General features: G+C 38.7%; 1 long non-coding RNA gene across 1 annotated transcript; it reads right to left on the bottom strand.

The window, feature by feature from the left end:
* Positions 1 to 6,291: 6,291 nt before the first annotated feature.
* Positions 6,292 to 13,725, bottom strand: LOC117679047 (uncharacterized). The gene is made up of 4 exons (XR_004595237.2): positions 13,586 to 13,725; positions 12,175 to 12,344; positions 11,500 to 11,563; positions 6,292 to 6,355 (listed from the first exon to the last, which is right to left on the bottom strand). It is a non-coding gene; the product is annotated as an uncharacterized LOC117679047 (long non-coding RNA).
* Between the last annotated feature and the right edge of the window lie 7,948 nt (positions 13,726 to 21,673).

The following is a 21,673-nucleotide window of genomic DNA, read 5'->3' as shown; positions in this document are numbered from 1 at the left end:
TTTCATAGCTTGTGTTGGTTGTGTTGTAGTGATTTGAGTGGTCAGGCAATTTTTTATTTCCACTTTACTGGAAGATGTATAGGCAGCCTGTTTCCTTTTTCTGGTGCCCTGGATTGTTGAAAAGTATTTGCACTTTCTGAATAATGATCTTACACAGCTCCTCTTGGGCGAGATTGGGTTGTTACTTTGGTAATGGATCACTTGTTTCGAATGGGTTGCTTTTCGATAGACTTGTACTTCTAATTTTTCACCATTTCCTCTGCTTATGAGGATATCCAGGAAGAGTAGTGTTATTGTTTTCTTCTCTTGTGAATTTTATTGTTTTGATGCTATTATTGTTTCATGCATCCTTTCTTGTTATTCCTTTTTTATTATGACAAAAGTGTCATCTACATGCTGAATCCATATCTTTGGTTATTTGTGTTGGAGTGTTCCAGATGCTGCATTACAGCCTTTGCAATGAGTTCAGAGAGTCTGTTCCTTTGGATATTTCTCCGATTTGCTGGTATATTTGCTGGTATATATGGTCAATGCCTGGAATGCACTACCTGACTGTAGTTTCTTCCCCAAACCCCCATAACTTTAACCTTAGACTGCCTACTGTTTGATCTCATTCCATTCCTAAGAGGTCTGTAAGAGGTTTGCATAAGTGCACCAACGTGCCTATAGTCCCTCCCCATTTATTCATATCCTTATCCTGTATTCATAATCATGTTTATATTTATATCTGTTATCTTACGTGTTTGACAAAATAAATAAATAAATAAATAAATAAATAAATAAATAAATAAATAAATAAATAAATATTTGTCCATCAAACTAAGTGGCTCCTGTCGAATGCTTGTTTGGATCTACACCCTACTGCTTCCAAAATGATAGGTAAGATGTGGTAGAAGAAAGCATGCTGGGTGAAGTAGAAATAAAGGTGAGGAGCAACTTTAAATTTGATTTATGGTACCAAGAGTCACCATGCTCAACATGGCAGTCTTTTTATGAACAGGAAAGCCTTTTTGTAGCAATTGTGAGAAGATTCAAAAAAGCTTTTGAAATTGCAAATGTGCCTATCTTTATTTTTGGAGTAATACATATATCTACTCTAAATAAACAAATCTGGTTTAAGCTTAGTTGCTCAATATCACAGTGTACTTTTTAACTTTTACAGAAGGATTTCAAATACTTTAAAACAAGTCCTAAATTGTAGCGTTTACTTTCCAGGCTTTTTTTATTTTTTAAATGACCTCATCTTTTCTTTACATGCTGGAGTTTAACTTTCATCGTAAGCGTCCAGCATAAATTCTCTCTGGATGCAAATCTCCCTGTCAAAAGTACAAGCTGACATCTGATCAAAGGTCACCTCTCTTTTGTGTTTCTATTTGATACTGAAATTTCTATTTCATTTTTATCTGTCATGGTCAGTTAGGGGAACTGCATCTTGATGAGAAATTACTGATGCATTTCATGTCTTCTCCTGGAAGTGGTGTCTGTGGCTCTCTTTTCATTCTCTCACCTTCTTCCTTTTATCTCCTTTCATATCTTACGGGCGTTTTAATTTGAATGTGTTTTCATTTTTAATGGAATAGTTAAATAGCATAGTCCAGTGCAACTTCTGAAGATTGCTTCTTATTAACTGAAGCTAAATTTGCTATGAGATGAAACCCCAGAAGCTGATAAAATCACCACCATTCTTTTGTTTGTAGCTTTTACTTTATTCCTTGCTTGAATAGGATGTGATAAGGCTCTATACTGTTTTTGGCAACATTGGTTGAGTGGGAAAACAGAATTTAAACACAAGTGCATTGGTGGGATTGTTGGGTGTAAAGCGTAACAAGAAGAGCGTAGAGCAAATCTAAATATGAAACCAAAAATCTCAAGAACCATTATAATCTAGAGTAGGAATTGGCAGCCTTCCACATCTGCTAAATTGCTAAATGATCCCTATGTATTGATCATTGATTTGTGTCTCTGTGTATATAATATATGTATTATGATTCTTGCATAAGAATCCTGGGTGACATTGCCAAAATCATATAAAAATGGTGAGCTCCTGTGAATATTCAGACTATTGGAGGGAACCCAAGGACACACTGGTGAAGCACATGCTTCCAGGCAAAGCTGAGGCAACAAACACAACATCAGGAAGATTAAGTGGGAATTAGGCCAGATTTTAAAGACCCTTTAGAAATGGAGCCCATTGTGCCAGCTACACTGATTTCCAGAACATTTCTAAAGCAATCAGAAGAGTCATTCTTCATTTACTAAGCTTTAAACATCAAAATCATATCATTATCCCTAAACCATAAGATCTATCAAACAGACCCGTTTGTCCACCTTTGAGATAAATCAGACCCGCAGAGGCAATGAGGATGACTATTATTCAGGGGTGAAATTCAGCCGGTTTTATCCGGCTAGGGCAAACCAGTAGCGGTGGCTGCAGGAGGCTCCGCCCACCTGCGCGGATGTCATGATGTCGCTTTTTTGCGATAATTTAAACCTCTGTGCATGCGCAGAAGGCTTTGTGCATGTGTAGATGATTGCACGCACACATTTGCGAACCGGTAGGGAAGGTAAGTGAATTTCACCCCTGCTATTACTGCAGTGGCCTCACATCTCTGGAACTTTATCAACTAATTTGTTAAGTTCATTCATCTGGAGATTCTAAAAATGTATTCATTTCCTATGGTCTTCTTCTATGTCTTCTTCTATGGTTTTTTTTTTTTTTTTTTACAGAATTGCAACGGCAATGCTTTCTGTTTTTTTATGTTGTTAAGGATGGGATCACTGAATTTTATCAATTCTAATATTTATTGTTGTATTGTTTTATGTTGTAAGCCTTTCAGAAAGGTGGAGTAAAATAATTATAAAAAAATCAAATGCACTCAAATCTAGGAAACATTCAGAAGATTAAAAACATTTCACATAAATGAACTGCTGTTTCTGTTATTTCTATGCTGTGCTAAACATTTCTTCTGATTTATCACTCATGTTCATTTTGGTGGAAAAGAAAACATATGTCCTCATATATCTTTATGTTCATAGTTCTGTAACACTGGAGGAAGATTCTCCATGGCCATGGATATGCCTGTTGTAAAGTTCACAGATAAAAATGGAAATGTACTTCCCTGTTAGCTCGTTTTTGGCCAAGATAGCTACAGTGGCATTACAAGAAAGACATAACTCATTTGTCTGATGATAGGTTTTAGATATCGGTGCTTTGCAGGACTCCTTTCCATTATATTGAAAAATCCTGCTGCATTCATGCAATTTACTTCTGTCAAGATTGCTTTCTGACAAACAAGCATTCAAGCTACATTGTCATTGTCTCCTGTGAAGAGATATACGATCCTGTGACTATAAGACATTCACATATTTTAAGGTACCAACCAATTTAGGCAGGCAATCCACTACAAAAAGGAATATAAAATCTTCTTTTTTGGGAGAAGATAGGTTGCAATGCATGAGATTATAAAGTTCATCTTGAAGGAAGATACACCAGTCTTTAATCTGCTGAACAAAAATAAAATTATTGTGTCTTCATTCATTCACCATCTACTTACTAGTAATAAAACTTTGGAAACAAGAGTTTACTCAAATGCCCCAAAGATGGCAGCAGAGTACTTTCAATTCCTCCTCATTTCTGAATAGAGTTTGCAAATCTGGAAAGAATTTATTATAAAGGCAATTAGGTTCAGACTCAATCCCCAATAGATACATCTCTGATTGTTCACTTTGAAAATGTAATTATGCTAAGTCATCATGACACCTGAGAAAAAATACAGCTAGAACCAGAACATTTTGAGGTGAAAATATTCTTGGTGTTTGCAATATTTCCAAAAGCAAACATTCCTTTAGGACTTGTTCGTATTCACTATTTTGAAGGGAAAGGTTAACAATCTCAGTCTTCAAACGCAGACTCTGTTGGGCCTGGGGAGATTCTCTAACTCATAAAAATGCACAACGCTTTTGAAGAAAATATCCAAATATGAAAAAAAAAAGCAAAGCTCAGACAGCCAGTTGGAAAAATCTTTTCAGGATGGAACAAAAGCATTTCAACAGATTCAGATTGTGTTATGAAGACCCTTATTCAATGTACAGTTCTATTAATAGACCTCCTGGGTTTCTTTTTTTCTTCAGGGAGATGGGAGGCGATCAAATATTCATTTCAACTATAAAAACAAAGTACAAAGGTGAACAAAAAATAGTTGACTTCACTTGATACCCCACCCCCCCCAATAAATAAGCTAATGTCCCAAACACACATATTTCAAGGTAAAGTTAGAGGTGAATTCTCTGAGGGAAACCTGATTATAAGTCCAAAACTGCTGCTTTGTTGCAGCCTGCTCTGTAGTCATGCTGAGTATTTAAATTAAATTAAATTAAAGCTCTTTCCTATTACTCTTTGTCCTCTTACTTCTTTTCCTATATTTTTAATATCTTTTTTTAACCCTCTCTTCAGGGTAGCTACTGTCTTAATTGCTAAGAGAAGATCTCAGCTGTTCTCTTCAACTTTGTAGGGTTTTTTTACTAGATTTGTGAAAAACATTTGAAAGCCACTTTGATGTTATGTACTATAAACAATCCCTTCCTTCTTTTATTCAACTACGTGTGTGTGTGTGTGTGATGATGACAATGATAATGAATTGTTCTCAAGACTACAAATAGATCTTTATCTCTATAAAAGGACCACACAGTGGTCATATGTATAACAGAATACTGCCAAATTAGGATAAATGCTTTCTTTTTCTTTGAGGAGAACTAGCAACACTGATCGATTACCGCAGTCTTTTTGAAGAACTGCAATTCACTCCAAATGTAATAGAAGAGTAATCTTCATTATGGAGCTCCATCTCTCTTTGCCTATTGGGATGAAACTGATTTTGACTTTTTAGTCCAAGGAGAAGCATCTTTAGGTATTAAATTTAATCCAAATCTGATCTCAGAAAATAGTGTAGGCAGGATCTGAGCTTTTCTCTCCTCCTGAGGCAATCCTAGCCTTTATCCTAAGTAGTGATTCTACTGCACAAGGAGGCAGGCCTAAAGCTGCATATTAATTTTTTAAAAAATTGATACAGCTGCCTTGGTTTTAGAGTTTTCTGAGGAGAACAACCCTGGCAGGACAGAGCCAAAATTTGGCATTTAATTATTCTTCTCCTTCATACCTCCTGTCAAAGGTATGAATTTATTTGCTTTCAAAAAAAGTGTATTTGTTTGTTATTGTGGAGAGCTTTGGTGATCTTTTGTGGAATTAAGAAAAAGAACTAGGATGATGTTCTTTATAAAATATGCTGCTTTTCTATAGTTCATCTTTAAACAGAAGGAAAGGTGATGTCTTTGGAATTTGCTGAATGGTACCCCTCTCCTCCCTATCTTGGGTTTCCTTTACTGATATTTCAAACAACCCCAACATTAACTCTTTTCTTTTAAAAGTGATACACTCCCTCTTTAATCTCAAGGCAGCCTTCTCTTAGAAAAGCTTTTCCCCCAGTTCTTTGGCATTGTCGCCATCATTTTTATATTATTTTATATTATATCATTTTATATTATTCATCCTGCAAATAAATTTAAGCTAGTTGCAAACAGTAAGGCTTTTGAGATAGATATGTCTTTACACCAACTCAAACACTGCCAGAGCAAATAAATATTGGAAAAATTACCTATGGTAATGGTAAAATCTCTGCTTTTTCCCACCAGATTGATTTCAACCAAGATGCAATTAAAAATAATATAAAAACTAGGGTAGTCCCATAAAACAGGCTAAATTTGATTAGAGATCTTCAGTACATTTTCTGAGAATATACTAACATACCTATGGTTAAAATATTGTTTATCCCTTTTCTTTAAAAATGAATCAGCTGTAGAAACTTACTTAAAAGTTTCTAGTCAGCAGTTCATTCATTCCTCTTACATTTACATGCATAAGTTGTGCTTATGACAGTCTCAAAATATTTATTAGTTTTCAGATTGATTACAGAAGACTTCCCATTAGCCTCTTTCTTTCTGGGTCAAGTGAAAAATGATTAACTTAGGAGGTGTGAGGAAAAACATAAAAGTTAAAAAACGTAATTGATTGCAAAAAGAGTGGATGGGAAAAATCTAACCATATTATAAATAAAACAAATTAAAGGGGAGGGCAATCATAAAAGTGTTGGTTGCAGAATATGCTGCAGGTATAAATTTAGGAAGAAGCAAATTATTATTTTACCAAAAATGAAAGTTACGTCTATTTCTTTCTTGCCAAAAAAGTAGGTATGTGGATCGCCTGTGGCTGGAACTAAAAAGGATACAGCACATAAGAACTTTAGAAGATCCTTTATGAAACAACCAAATGCACATAATTGATTTCCCATATTTTTGGAAGCTGTCAAGCAAAACATGAATGACAAACATGTAAAGTCCTCACATACTGGTCGTAGGCTGCATAGATATCAAAGGAGCCTTGATAGTACAGTGGTTTAATGCACCCTGTTATTAACACAGCTGCCTGCAATTTCTGCTGGTTCGAATCTCTACAAGGCTCAAGGCTGACTCAGCCTTCCATCCTTTCTAAGGTAGGTGAAATGAGGACCCAGTTTGTGGGGGCAATAAGCTGACTTTGTATAAAATATACAAAAGTATGAAGGCTATTGCTTAGCGCATTGTAAGCTGCCCTGAGTCTCCGGAGAAGGGCGGCATATAAATCAAATTTAAAAAAAAAAATGAAAGAAGGAAAGAACTTCATTTAGACTTAAGCATCTCAAAAAGTTATTGCTTGAAGACAATCCACTTCTCACCCATGTTACTAACTACCAACTGGTGTTGGACAGCTTATTGCTTGCATAACACTGGGTGCCATATAGCCATCATATAGCAATAGCATTTAGACTTATATAACACTTCACAGTGCTTTACAGCCCTCTCTAAACGGCATATTGCCCCCAACTATCTGGGTCCTCATTTTACCCACCTCAGAAGGATGGAACGCTGAGTCAACCTTGAGCATGGTGAGCTTTGATCTGCCATCAAACTGATGGCAGCCAGTGATCAGCAGAAATAGCCTGCAGTACTGCACTCTAAGCACTGCGCCACCGCGGCTCTTATCCACCAGAACTGATAGACTGAACCAAATATCAAAACTACCTTTTAAAAGCTCACTAAATTAGTGGTTCTCATCACATCTGTACAAAGTGATTTACAAAGAACTTACATAAGCAGTGATGGGATTCTAATAATATAACAACCGGTTCTCTGCTCTAATGACCAGCTGGGTAGGCGTGGCCACTGGCCATGGTAGGCGTAGCCAGGGGGTGTGACAGGAGAACTTGGCTTCCTGTACCCCCTGGGAGCAAAAACGGGCCTCCTTGCACTTACCTGGGAGCCAAAACGGGGCGCGTGGGGACTTCTGGAAGGGGCGGGGCCAGCCAGCAGTTTAACAACCAGTTTGGCTGAAGTGATGCAAACTGTTTGAATCCCACTACTGTATATAAGTGTTCCAAAGGATCTTAGAGAAAAGGGCAGAACAAACAGAGGCTCTTTGTGTGCAGTCATGGATGGTCTCCTGGGATTTTTATTGCTGTACTTAATATATATCCAATCATCTCTAATATCTAAAATCAATAACTTGTTTGATTAATCAAATTTCATTATAATTTCCAGAGTAACATCAAATGGCATAATAACAATCACATGAACATCTCCAGATGATTCCCCCCACCCCACCCCTGAACAAGCATGGAAATACTGTTCTTTTCATCAAAAAATTAAAACTATTTTGCACTGACTTCCAGGAAAGAAAAAAAAACAGAAGTGAATTTGCATTAGGGACAAAGCAATAACATAAGCCTAATTTTTCTTGTACTTGGCTTTCACAGGAGCGAATATATATATATATATATATATATATATATATATATATATATATATATATATATATATATATAATTAAGTTTTAAAGAGATATAAAATACAAAATAACAGAAAAGGAAAGGTTGCAGGGAGGAGAAGGGATCAATAAGGAAACAAAGCTAAATAGGCTTTTGTGTTTCATCACAGTAATCAGTTTTGCCATCCCTGCCAATTCCATTAATTTCAGTTGTGGGAATTTGTATATCTTGTGTATGTACATATAAAAGTCTCCCTTGCACTGTCATATATAAATACAAAATCTCATGGTTACTTTAAAATCTGCTTATCCATGATACCTAAAGAAAAGCTTCTGATTTCAATTTTACATCCATTTTTAATATTTTATGAATCAAACAAGATATCTGATCCCAATACTTGTTGGCAGTCTTACATGTCCACCAAAGATGGTAAAAGGTACCTTCGCAATAATCATACTTCCAGTTCTTATTTGATTTTCCCTTATACAATCTTGACAATTTCTCTGGAGTTAAATGCCCACAATACATCATTTTATTAAAAAAAATATTTCAAACTAGCTGATAAACCGGCGTTGCCCGAGTATTTATGTATCCCAATCCTTACAGACTTTTAAAAGGTTATGTACAGTATATACATTATAAAGTAAAATCATAGACAAAATCACTATAAGTCTTTGGGCTCCAACCTCTATCCATCTGGCTGCCCACGCCCATCACTCATGCATCTATTAGAATCCCTCCATTGCATATATAAGATCTTTGGAAATCACTTTGCACAGATGTGATGAGAACCACTAACTTAGTGAGCTTTTAAAAGGTAGTTTTGATATTTGGATCAATTCACAAAGTTCAGTCTCTCAGTTCTGGTGGATAAGAACCGTGGTGGCACAGTGGTTAGGAGTTGATTTTTTTTTCAAACCAACTGGGAGTAAGTATTGAGGGTGGAAGAGTTAATTACTCTATATGGTATGAATGTCTTACAGGCAGAGTCATCCAAAAGGTGCTTTTTCAAGGGGAACTGAACTTTCTGGTTTTTCTTTGAAGAAGTTTCGCTTCTCATCCAAGAAGCTTCTTCAGCTTTGACTGGATGGTGGGGAATGGAAGGATTTATACCTCATCATCCAGTCCCATTCCCCACCATCCAGTCAGAACTGAAGAAGCTTCTTGGATGAGAAGCGAAATGTCTTCAAAGAAAAACCAGCCAGTTGCCTCTTGAAAAAGCACCTTTGGGACAACCATGACCTGGATGACTGAGAATCTCCATAGACACTTACAGGCAGAGCAGTTATGTGCCGACAACTTTTCATGCTACACATTTATCACAAGGAATAAACTTGCACACTTGCTGTATTTCTGTAGCCCCAGAGTTTCAAATATACATGACTTCTGCTGTCATACTTCTGTTGTGAAGACATCTTTCACATTTATAATTTATCACAACGAAGATAGTTCTCAATTTACGACCACAATTCAGCCCAAAATCTATGTTGCTAAGTGAGAAATTAGTTAAGTGAGTTTTGCCCCATTTTACAACTTTTCTCGCCACATTTGTTAAGTGATTCACTGAAGTTCTTAACTTAATAACACAGTTGTTAAGTGAATCTGGCTTCCCCATTGACTTTGCTTGCCAGGTTACAAATGGGGATCACATGACTTCAGGACACTACCACCGTCATAAATGTGAGTCAGTTCTCAAGCATCCAAATGTAAATCATGTGACCACAGGGATGCTGCAATGGTCATAAGTGTGAGTAATGGACATAAGTCATTTTTTTCAGTGCTGTTATAACTTTGAACGGTCACTAAATGAACTGTTGTAAGTCGAGGACTACGTGTATAACTATCACAAAGAAAATCTTGGGGGATATGTTTAAAGCACTGAATAAAATACAGGTATTTAGGCTTAAAATAGCATGTGCATTAATGTTTTTATCATGTGTGATTATACTTAAGGGCTGTACACATTTTTATATGGAAACAATATTTTAATAATTTAGGACATAAAATAATTCTTATCCTCCTATATCAGCACAGCCAGATATGTCTGTGAAAAGTCCTATCTGTCAGTACTCGAGGTAGCAGAAAAGTGTGCTGTCTTAAAATTTGGAGTCAGGTCCAATTCTGTCACAGAAAGGAGGAGGCGTTGTCCTCAACGTGGGCAGCTCTTTAATACGGATCATTTGTTCTGAAAGCACACTAAACCTTGTAATAAAATAATTTGGCAGACATGGAGGAGCAGCATATGGTGAAGCAAAAGAAAGCAATTGGTAACAAATTGGTTTCATCCTCAACTGGTACTACAAGTGAATGATAGAACTGGTGGGTCCACTACTGGGCTTGTGGGCAGCAAATTCTGGGTGGGACCAGGTGGGTGGGCATGGCTAGGTGGTCATGTGACTGGGTGGGTGTGGCCATGTCATGTGACTAGGTGTGGCCAATTTAACAGTCCATTAAACAATGCACACAAATTAAAATTTAATTTGTTTTGCTCCTGGGTTTTGTTTTTATTTTATTATTTTTTTTTGCTTTTGTTTGCATGTTGCTCTTTTGGTTGACTTTTCTTTTTACTAGATTGTTTTTTCAGTTGTTTAGAAGTCTAGAGGTCCATTTCAGGAAACTCAGTTTTCCAGCAATTCTTCTCAGCCCCAAGGAGCTTACAACCAAAAAGTCTCTCTCTGTGTGTGTCTCTCTCTGTCTCTCTCTCTCTCTCTCTGTGTGTGTGTGTGTGTGTGTGTGTGTGTGAGTGGTGGGTTTCAAATTTTTTTACTACCGGTTCTGTGGTTGTGGCTTGGTGGGTGTGGCATGGCATGGCTTGGTGGTCATGGCAGGGGAAGGATACTATAAAATCTCCATTCCCACCCCACTCCAGGGGAAGGATACTGCAAAATCCCCATTTCCTCCTGATCAGCTGGGACTCGGGAAGCAGAGAATAGATGGAGGCAGGGCCAGTCAGAATTTTTACTACCGGTTCTCCAAACTACTCAAAATTTCCACTACCGGTTCTCCAGAACTGGTCAGAACCAGCTGAAACCCACCTCTGGAGTGTGTGTGTGTGTGTGTGCATCTTGGAGCAAAATGACTATATCTTATAGGTCAATGGGAGTGGACACATCCACAGGAATTTAATATAGCCAATAGAAGTTGGGCAGATCAGACTGTATCAGCAATCATATCAATGTTAATGCCAAAGAAGAAAAACAACTTCTACTGATTGATTACTTCAGCTATAAGATGAAGATGAAATGAGAACAGTGCTGCACAGACATTGCATTAAAAAAAATAGTTCCTGCGACATGTTTGCGTTGCAATTTCGATGAAATGAGGATGAGCTTTATTGCCCATTGAATACCTTCCAGCTGTGTCCTTCAAGTACCCACACTTCAGCAGCATGGTGAAATTACTGGGAATTCTTGTAGTTTTGATCCTAATTTCTTTGGATGCCATTGATTTGTTTGTCAGCAAATCACTAAAATAATCTTACTGTAATGCACATCTCTCCCTACAATCTAAGGTAAGCTGTTTTATAAAGTCTACTCAGGTGGGCACTCATAACAAATCTAAACGACATATATGTGAGCAAAACATGCTGTAAATAATCACAATTAATGAGCGTAGATTTTTAGGAATGAAATATTACACCTACCTCCCATGGTGGAAGTGATGGAAGCATGGCATTTTCTCATGAAGTCACACATAGCCAAGAATTTCTGCAAAGCCAATGAGATTAATTAAGTGCTTCTAAACTAACTGGGTTACCCGTAAAATGTTTATTAAAACATGAACTATTAAATTTATTCCCTTGCTTTGTTGTAGTTTTCTTTCGTCAGTAGCGATAATTACGACGTTAGAGATTAATGAACCTCATATAGTATTGCTTGCGTGACTCCTTGGAGACTCAGGAAAGTGATTTAAGGGAAGCGCATTTGCTATTGCGCCTAATTGAGTTACAGTAATTGTCACCAATAATTTTGACTTGACTGCTTTGTATTTAATCGGAAGCTTTATCTAGGGATATTTTGTGGCAAAGTGTTCTCTCTTTTCCTTCCCCCCATATGCATTTCTTTTAGCATGACATTCTGACTGAGTAAAGTTCAAAACAAGTGATTTTCTTTTGATGTTCTCCTCAGCGTAACCTGCCGCTTTCCCCCAATTTAAGAGCATAGCAATAGATGTAGACAGTCCAATCTCTGTTAGCAGTCTTGAGTAGAAATGTTAATTAAGAGTGTCAGTAGAGGATTTAATATTATCCTATAGTTCCCAGACTAAATGTGTAAAGACATTACGGTATTTGTACTTGCAGTAAAATGAGCTCGCTTACCCATTCTATTCAAGAGGCAGAAGCTTAATTCCAGAGATTCTTGCTGGCCTTTTTACATCAGAAACCAAATACATTGGGGACAAAAGAGTCAGGCACAATCGCTTCCTTCAGCTTCAATTGGGAAGGTCTGTAGGGTGCTAAATATAGCTGCAATGTATTTGGTGGTTGTGCTGTAGATAGAAACGGCATCGTGGCACAGAATGGCAATGGGGTACCGGAGGAAAAAAAAAGATAAATGTTAGCCTTGCATTAACCAATCCTCCTCAAGGTGCTGAGCACTGCAATTTTTAAAAAATGCAAATTGGAAGGGCTTCAGGTAAGGGCAATAAAGGGTCAGAAGTGTGGAAACCGTGAAACGTTAATTGTACGTTTCTCAGCTAATGTAAATGGGTGGGAGAGTAGTAAGTCTTTTAAATCCAGGATCTGAAATTCTCTAGAGGTATTGTGTTAATGCTTACACAAAATATTAGCTCTTGTAATTGAGTTTACATTTTAGTAAATTAATTTTACTGACCACACCAGAGGTGGTATTCAGCAGGTTCTGACCAGTTCTGGAGAACTGGTAGTGGAAATTTTGAGTAGTTCTGTGAACCGGTAAATACCACCTCTGACTGGCCCTGCCTCCATCTATTCTCTGCCTCCCAAATCCCAGCTGATTGGGAGGAAATGGGGATTTTGCAGTAACCTTCCCCTGGAGTGAGGAGGGAATGGAGATTTTATAATATCCTTCCCGTGGAGTGGGGTGGGAATGGAGATTTTACAGTATCCTTCCCCTGCCCCACCCACAAAGCCCCGTCCACCAAGCCACACCCACAGAACCGGTAGTAAAAAAATTTGAATCCCACCACTGACCACACGGCCATAAGGGTTGGGTCTGCTTTGATTTGAGAAACTGGGATTTACAAGATCACTCTCTCTTGGAAATGTAGACAACAAAGAAGGAGAGAGAGTTACTCTGTTGTAGTAAAAAGAAAACAAGAAGAATTTGGTAGGACTTTTTCCATCTAACAAATTGTGTTAAAGGGCATAAGTGTCAATCCTGAAGCTGCTCTGACCTAAGCTGCAGATCACTTCATTAGATGTACAGAATGGTTAAACTAATAATAGAAGTTACTCTGGGGTGAAGTGAGGTGGAGTGAAGGGTATAAGGGCAGGTAAAACTGGTTTGTTATGCATATGAAGGTTACAAATGAGACAGATTGCATGTATACAAATTATACTTGGAAATGTGGTCTATCTCTAAAAGGGCTCATGGAAAGTAACAGGAGAAGGAATCATGCAGGTATTCAAGGAATCACCAAGAGTATAAGAACTACAACAATATGTTATTTAAATTAACAATATTTAATTAAGTAATTATTAATCCAGGATGATCTCTAGGCTGAAAAGCTGGTATAGTACGTCTATCTACCTTATCTGTGTTCTGGATTTCTTCATAAGAGCCAAGATTGGAAATCAGTCAAGTCAACTGCTGCTACATATCTGTGGAATGTCACCATTCTCTGTTCTGATATCCAATGCCTTTGGCAATAATGGCTTTTATGTAAAGAAGAAGTTTCTGTCATAAGCAAGGAGGATCTAGAGAGCTAAATAATGAAAATGACATATTCCAAAAGAGAGAATCTAGAAAAGTTAGCCACATCTCCACAATACAAATAACTCAATCTGAGAAGCTGCCTTGATTGTTAGGATTTTGTAAAGCCAGGGTTTTTCCTATAAGGTCAGATGTTTGTGGGTCAGCCTGGATCCATCATACTTAATTAGGGTGATGGCACTGAAGATTGAGCACAAAAACTGCATTTCACAATCTGGACTCCATCAGATGCGCAGGAATACGTTTCCAAATTCTTACACATGATGGTTGGAAGTTCTCTTCTTCTGCCTTTGGGATAATTGTGGTGCAAGGTCCATAACAGGTCTGATATTGCTATCTACTCTAAAGGAACCTGTTAGATCAGGCACAGGAAAAGAAGACACGACCAGTGTGGTCCATTCAGCACTTTTATTAAGTGAGAACAAGACTAGTGGCTGCGCTGCCGGAGCTCTCCTTTTAAGCGCTCCCGGCAAGTCACACCGCCCAGAGACAGCATTTTGAATTTCCCGCCGGAGGATTAGCCAATCCCGGCGGGTGTCCTTATAAGGACATAACAGAACCTATACAATCAGTCACAATGCATTACACATTCCAGGTTCCCACAAATATATCCAGAAAAGATCCAAAGCTTTTTGTATGATTCTGTCACACATTCTTAAAGAACTCACATACCCAAGTTAAATAATCTCTGCCCCAGTAGTGTGAGGAACACAGAGGCCCTGAAGAAGGTAAGTGACAACTGTTAATAAAACATGAGCTCAGCCCAAGAAAAAAAAAAAGTTTGAGAAAGAAACTTAAGGTTGAGTGAAAGGAAATTGCTGTCAGGCTTTTAAGATCCTGTTATTCAGTCTATACCAATAAAACAGAGTTCTAGTATTTCTTGCGCCTGTTTTTTTGGCATGGCCTACCTTGAAGGGCTAACCTTTGTATTATTATAATGCAAAATGTCCTGAAAGATATAATTGGTTGGGGTTTTTTTTGCATTCCACAAACATTGCACAGTCCTGTGATGTCTCTTCTAGTTCTAGAGATGCCTCCTTCATGCACAATGACCCAACAAGACTCTGAAAAGACTCACTTGTTTCACCTGGGCTGGGAATTCTGGAAGTTGTAGTCTCAATATACCAGTTAGGGAAAGGCTGCACTAAATCTGGTTCGCCTCAGCCTCATTTGGAATCTGGTAGTGGAGAGTGATTTGAGAAAGTTAATATGAATGTCCCTCATTATTGCTGTTCCCTGATGCTGGATTAATTCACCCTAAATACAAAAAGAGATTCTGCTTTGAACTTACGTTACAGCTGCATAAATCAAAGCAAGCGCCAATTAGAGTCGAAGTGGAGCAGCTCACAGAAGGTCAAACTACCCTAGTTTATTGGGACTAAAGAGAATTGAAAATCCATGCTAGAGACTCTTACATGTCTCTCTTCCCACTTTGGCACTAAGCTGAATTTGTGCATTTGTGCCAGGTTTGAAGCTTCAATCATATGCAAAATAACAGAGGAAAAATAATAACCTGCCTCTGAATAATTCATGCTATTTGTGAGCTACTTTGGAAGCTTTCCTCTTAAATTGCAGATTAGCATTTTTGTTGCTATTCTAATCAAAGGGTATTTTTTAAACAATTCCCAGTGCTTCTGAGATGCATTTTCCATGATTCCGATTCTAGCTTTAGTCCTTTGCTTTCCCCTTCTTCCTTTGTGGGTTTCACTGGGCTTTCGGAAAGCCTCTTCGTTTATTCTGAAGCGGAGAAATTCAAGAGTTTTCTGCTCAATGGGGAAGACATTAAAACCCGAAAACCCAGTTCCTAGTCATGAAGTGTCGTTCCTAAATAATGTTTTCATTATGTGATTTGTCATTCCCAGCTGCATTCATATATATATAAAAAAATCAGAAGTCTCACTCCATGGGTCTTTTATATGAATAATACTAACTCTTCTAAATGACATTTGTTCATTATATATTCTGCATGCAGTACATGCATTGTACTACACATAAACTGCTATAAAATCTTGACACAATAAAGCTAATAGCATGTTCCCTTTCATGGTTAGTCAGTGATTAGTTACCTGAATGCTATTACGAGGAATACCTGAATGCTATTACGAGGAAGATATTGTTCTTCCTTGTTCTTGACTCATTCTCTGTCAGCCACCAAAGACACTCTGGGGGATAGAGATTGTAGTTCAATGTTACCAAAATATTTGTATTAGTAGGAGTGGTTAGATGATAGCACCAACTCAAGCAGGGGTCAACAATCGCTGGGCTGCGGCCCAGGACTGGGCCACAGAAGCCCTCCATTTACGCAAATGGAGCTGAATGGGCACATGCTCGCCCACCACTCATGCATAACCATTCCCTCTCACTCACTCCCCCCCCCTCCGCCAGTATGCAAAACTGGAAAGATTGAGGATCTCCAAACTAGACCATCCATGACCTATTGGCTTCCCCGTTGATTTTGCTTGTCAGAAGCTGGCTGGAAAAGGTCGCAAATGGTGACCGTGTGACCTCAGGATGCTGCAACATTGTAAATATGTGCTGATTCCCATGCACCTAAATTGTGATCATGTGACCAGCCTGTAAGTTGTAAGTGTAAGTAACCATGCTAATCATAAATGTGAGAACCAGTCATAAGTCCCCTTTTTTTCAGCTCTGCTGTAAATTTGAAAGGTTTCTAAAGAAATGGTCATAAGTCAAGAACTACCTGTAAAATATGATCCTCCATATAATTACTTAAAAATAAGTGCAATGTAAGTTTGCTAGCCCCTTAATGGATTACTGCCTTGTTGTGGTGAAGGGGCTTGCGTAGCTCAATGAAGCTATGAGCTATTGAGTAGCTATGAGCTACTCAGATACTTTGGCCACCTAATGAGAAGGAAGGACTCACTGGAGAAGAGCCTAATGCTGGGAAAGATTGAGGGCAAAAGAAGAAGGGGATGACAGCGAATGAGGTAGCTGGATGGAGTCACTGAAGCAGTTAGTGTGAGCTTAAATGGACTCCAGAGGATGGTAGAGGACAGGAAGGCCTGGAAGAATGTTGTCCATGGGTCAGACACAACTTCGCAACTAACAAAAAGTTTGCTAGAGAACTTTCTGGGTGCATGTGAAGTTGGCAGAAATATTTAACTGAAGTTATTTCCAAAGCAGACTTGATTTTTCTGCCATGGGGATAAGAAATACTTTATGAATTTGATATTTTTCTTCATTTTGGATTGGAATATTTGCATACAGTGACACCTGCACTGAAGTCTTCTTAAAGGAAAGAGAAGGTTATACAAAAGGTAAATATGCATACAACATTACTATATATACAACAATGTGAAACCACAGTTTCCAGTTCCTTAGCTGGTGTTGGCTTTTTATAATAATAATACTTATTAAATTTATATGGCTGTCCATCTCTCCGGAAATGACTCTGCAATATACAATAATAAAATAAAATAGCACATATATAAAGGCGGTTATATGAAACACTAAAAAATTAAAACTAAATAAGACTAAAATATAATGTAACTAAACATTAACTAAATCTTTTCACTGATAACTAACTAAATGTTTGGTTCCTGTCAATTTTTCCCAACAGGGATGCCTTGTCCAAAACAAAACCCATACGAATCCAAATATTTTGCAAAGCCAGTATCTGCCAAAAAGAAAAATCCCTCCAATCATTATATTGTTTGAAACTCCGTTGCAAGAAGTAGGGCTCCTTCTATCATTTCAGCTTGTCAGAAGCAGGTTTGCTGCGGACACACTGACATGCTGCTGAAATGACAGCTCAGGATTTTACACATGGGTGCACCGTAGTCACAAGGGAGTTCCTTTTATTCCTGTTCACTATTAAGTTGCAAAGTTCCCCACTGAATGGATATCCTCAAGTCATCATAGGTATGTTTAGTTATGCATTGAACTTTTGGAGTGGAACTAATCCAGCAATTCATCTTCAGACAGAACAAAGGGAAATAAGCCTCACACCAGGCAGATGTTTAAGGCTTTGCAAAGCACAACAAGTCTTCTAACTGAATGTGGTTTTTTTTTACTCTCTACCCATCAGCTTAACTGGATTGTGTAGAAATTGGACTGTGTGCCTAATCTGTGTTCATTCCAAAAACATGGGGTTCTTTCCAAACTCCCTTTGTTAACCACAGAATCAAGTTGCTTTAAAGCATGAGAACATTTTTTTTCTAGACAGTCAATCCCACTTTTTCATCTCCATATCATATCATAACAAGATCCATATGGAAACTTAGCAACATGTTCCTCAAAGATTACACGTAACTCCCCCTTTAGGAAATCCTATGCGGAATAGAGAATAAGTAATTCAGAACAAACCAGCTAAGAAAAATTAAAATCTATGGAAACAGAAATAATAGTTAATAGCTTTTTAAAAATACTCTACATCTTAAATAATTTGACAGAAAAAGCTTCAAAATCAGGGAACAAAAATACCAGGAGAAGGGGAGAGGAGGGGGGGAGAGGGATGGAGGGATGGAGGGAGAGAGGGGGCAGAGAGGGAGGGAGGGAAGGAGAGAGAGAGGGAGGGAGAAAGAGAGGGAGGGAGAGAGGGAGGGAGGGAGAGAGAGGGAGAGAGAGATAGAAAGAGAGAGAGAGATGACTGTCAGTTTAAGTTTTAGTCCTCCCTTAGCACGGAGGCCAGCTGAATGACTGTGGGCCAGTCACTCTTTCTCAGTCCAACCTTCCTCATAGGGTTGTGGTGGTGGGGAAAATAGAAATGGGAATATTAAGTAAATAAACTGTGTTGAGTTGACCAAAGAAAATGGTGGCATAAAAGCAGGGGTGGATTCTACAATTTTTTACTACTGGTTCTGTGGGCGTGGCTTATTTTGTGGGTGTGGCTTGATGGTCATGTGACAATTCTTTAGGATTTAGCAGAGGTACTGGTCTACCAGGCTTTTAACTGCTTGTAGAGCTGTACCGGTCTACCCATTTATTTTTGCAGGCACCGGTCTACTCATTTGTTTTTGGAGGCACTGGTCAACCACCAAACTGCCTTTTACCACTGATCAGCTGTAGGGCAGCCCTTTGAAGCCCCGCAGCAAGAGTTTAAACAGTTTTTTTCCTTATAGCCCATCAGCTGGGACTCAGGAGGCAGCAACAGATTGGGGGTGGGGCCAAATAAAAGGTAAGAATAACGCAGGGGGGGGCGGGGGCCCCCAGAACCAATTCAGTGACATCATATTGTCACCGCTACCGGCTCGGCAGAACCAGGCGGAACCAGGAGGAACCCACCACTGCATAAAAGTCTAATATAACCTGTGATATAAAGGATGACTGGGGCATCTGGCTTTTGAAAGGGCACACACTGAATAAATTCTGCAACATGTTGTGCACTGAATGGACATTCAGGTGGTTCTGGGATGAACTAGCACTCAGGTTGCTTGCTCTTCATGGGCAGGGAATTGATTTTATTTATTCATGTAGGTTTTCTAAATGATTAAGGAGTCTTCTCTGGAGCGAGAAAAGGACAAAGTTCACACAAAGACAACGAGAGGGTTGGTGGCCAAATCCTATGAAGAATGCTCACAGGCCTTAAAGAACCCAGTGGCCTTAAAGAAAAGAAAGTTGAGGGGTAGCCGTCTTCCAATACTTGAAGAACTGAATGTGGATTTCAGGTCTGAAGAGAATATAGATTTATTCTCCATGGTGCAAAGAAAGCAAAAGAACCAATGGATGGAATTTTTATATAGGGAGACCCAAACTCAAGAACAAATGTCCTGACCATGAGAGTATTAAGCAATGGAATAGAGCTGGCTCCCAGAATTGGGAATCTCCATCACTGGAGTTTTTCAAGCAAAAGTTGGACAGCCATTTGTCAGGGTTTGTCTGAGGAATCTGCCTTGGTGAGAGATTTGGACTCAAATATCTCCAAGGACCTTTTAACTACGTTCTATGCCAATTTACTTCTAATCTGATTGTTTAAATTATGCATCAGGAAGCTGGTGAGAATAGCAACACAGGAGAGAAAAGTATTTCTAGGAGTGTAAGCACTATGTACAGTTGATAAGCAAAGTTCAAAGTTTAGTACTAAAGGACCATGTGCAATATATGGACTTCAACTGAAGAAAGTTGTGTTACATATTGAAATGATCCACATAAATATTGTAATCAAAGACAGAATATGAAAAAAAGTCATTCTGAAATCTCTGTCATAGTTATTACAGTAAGGTGTAAAGCAACACCAACCCAACTAAATGGAGATAACATTGCTTCCATACTGCCAAGGCTGTGAGACAGTGATGGCGAACCTTTTCGGCACCGAGTGCCCAAAGCGGAACACGCACACTGGAGCACTGGAAATCCCAAGACCAGCTGGCCGGCGCGCATGTGCATGCCGGAAACCAGAAGAGCAGCTGGCGACGGTGCGTGTGCCCACAGAGAGGGCTCTGTGTGCCACCTCTGGCACGCATGCCATTGGTTCACCATTACGGCTGTAAGACATTTGTGTTGTCATTTCAACAACTAGTATTACCCTGAAATGCTCTAAGACTCAAGATTTTCTACAGAGCATTGGAACTATGCCAACTAGAGTATTTCAAAATATTGTACCTCTGACTTTTGGGAAGCTTGCCAAAGCAAAACTGGAGGGTACATCCAAGCCCATTTCTGAAAACATTGCTCTGTATAATATTCTTTATAAATAAAATACATCAGGCCGAAGGAAGCAGATGAATTTGATTCTACGCAATCCCTTATTATCCCTTCTCAGGAGGAGCAAATTAACTTAATATAGCACCTTGATGATATCAAAACAAGTTTACAAAATGGGATAATAATCACCGCATTCTATCTCTGCGTGCAGGAGACACACCCCTGCATATAAATAGTTATACCTTGGTGTTTGGATCATTACCAAGCTCTTTAAATGAGATTGCTCCATTAAACAAGAAAAGGAGAAAAGTATAAAGCAAGGGAAAGTTGAATTAAGATCCTTAACTACTAATCATGGAGCTACAGGAGGATCTCCTGCAGAATCACCTGTGCAGGCCAGATGTTCTTCATGAGTAATGAAGAAAGCTATACATCCAGTGATGGGATTCAGCCAGTTCGCACCACTTCGGGAGAACCGGTTGTTAACTTTCTGAGTAGTTTGGCAAACTGGTTGTTGGAAGAAATCATTAGGGCAGAGAACCGGTTATTAAATTACTTGAATCCCACCACTGTATACATCTACTGCAAAAAACATCTCCATATCATATCAAGATCCATATGGAAACCTAGCAACATGTTCCTCAAAGATTGCATATAACTCCCCAGTGGTGGAATGCTGCTGATTTAACAACCGGATCGGTGAGTGTGCGCTTCACACTGAAAATGGAGCATTTAGAAACTCAGCTGCTTACCTTCCAAGTCAGCAATAGTAAGTAGAACAGGGGGGGGGGAGCAGCTATCCCGCATGATTGAGATGAGCTAGAAAGCAGGAAATAAAGGTCAGGATAGGGCAGGGGCGGGTGGGCAAGGCTAGCAGATCGTCGGAATTACCATTTCACCCGAACCGTCCCGAACCATCTGAATTCCACCTCTGTAACTCCTCCTTTAGAAGATCCTATGCAAAATCATCACGATCTAGTAACCCCACACTCAGCAACACTGAATGAAGCTGCCTTCAAATTATACTTCTAAAGTTGTATAGAATATTTCTACCGAACTATTTCATGCAGATTATGGATTACAGACTCCTCACTGTGAATGCTCAGGAAAGTACTCAGTAGATAATCCAGTCTGTTTACGTGCATCTTAATGTTTTATTTGGCCCTGGATTTTTTGTTTACTTGCAGTTTTAAGACAAGAGGCATTCATCAAAGCATTTGAGACACCTGGCACTTTAAAAGAAAACATTTTCAAAAAGGAAAAGGGACTGCTTTCAAATGTGAAAGAATATTTGAAACGGTA

This window comes from Pantherophis guttatus, chromosome 2 (genome assembly GCF_059756535.1).
Source record: "Pantherophis guttatus breed Tessera chromosome 2, ASM5975653v1, whole genome shotgun sequence".
Lineage (NCBI taxonomy): Eukaryota > Metazoa > Chordata > Lepidosauria > Squamata > Colubridae > Pantherophis > Pantherophis guttatus.
This window is presented reverse-complemented; position numbering and strand designations above follow the sequence as displayed.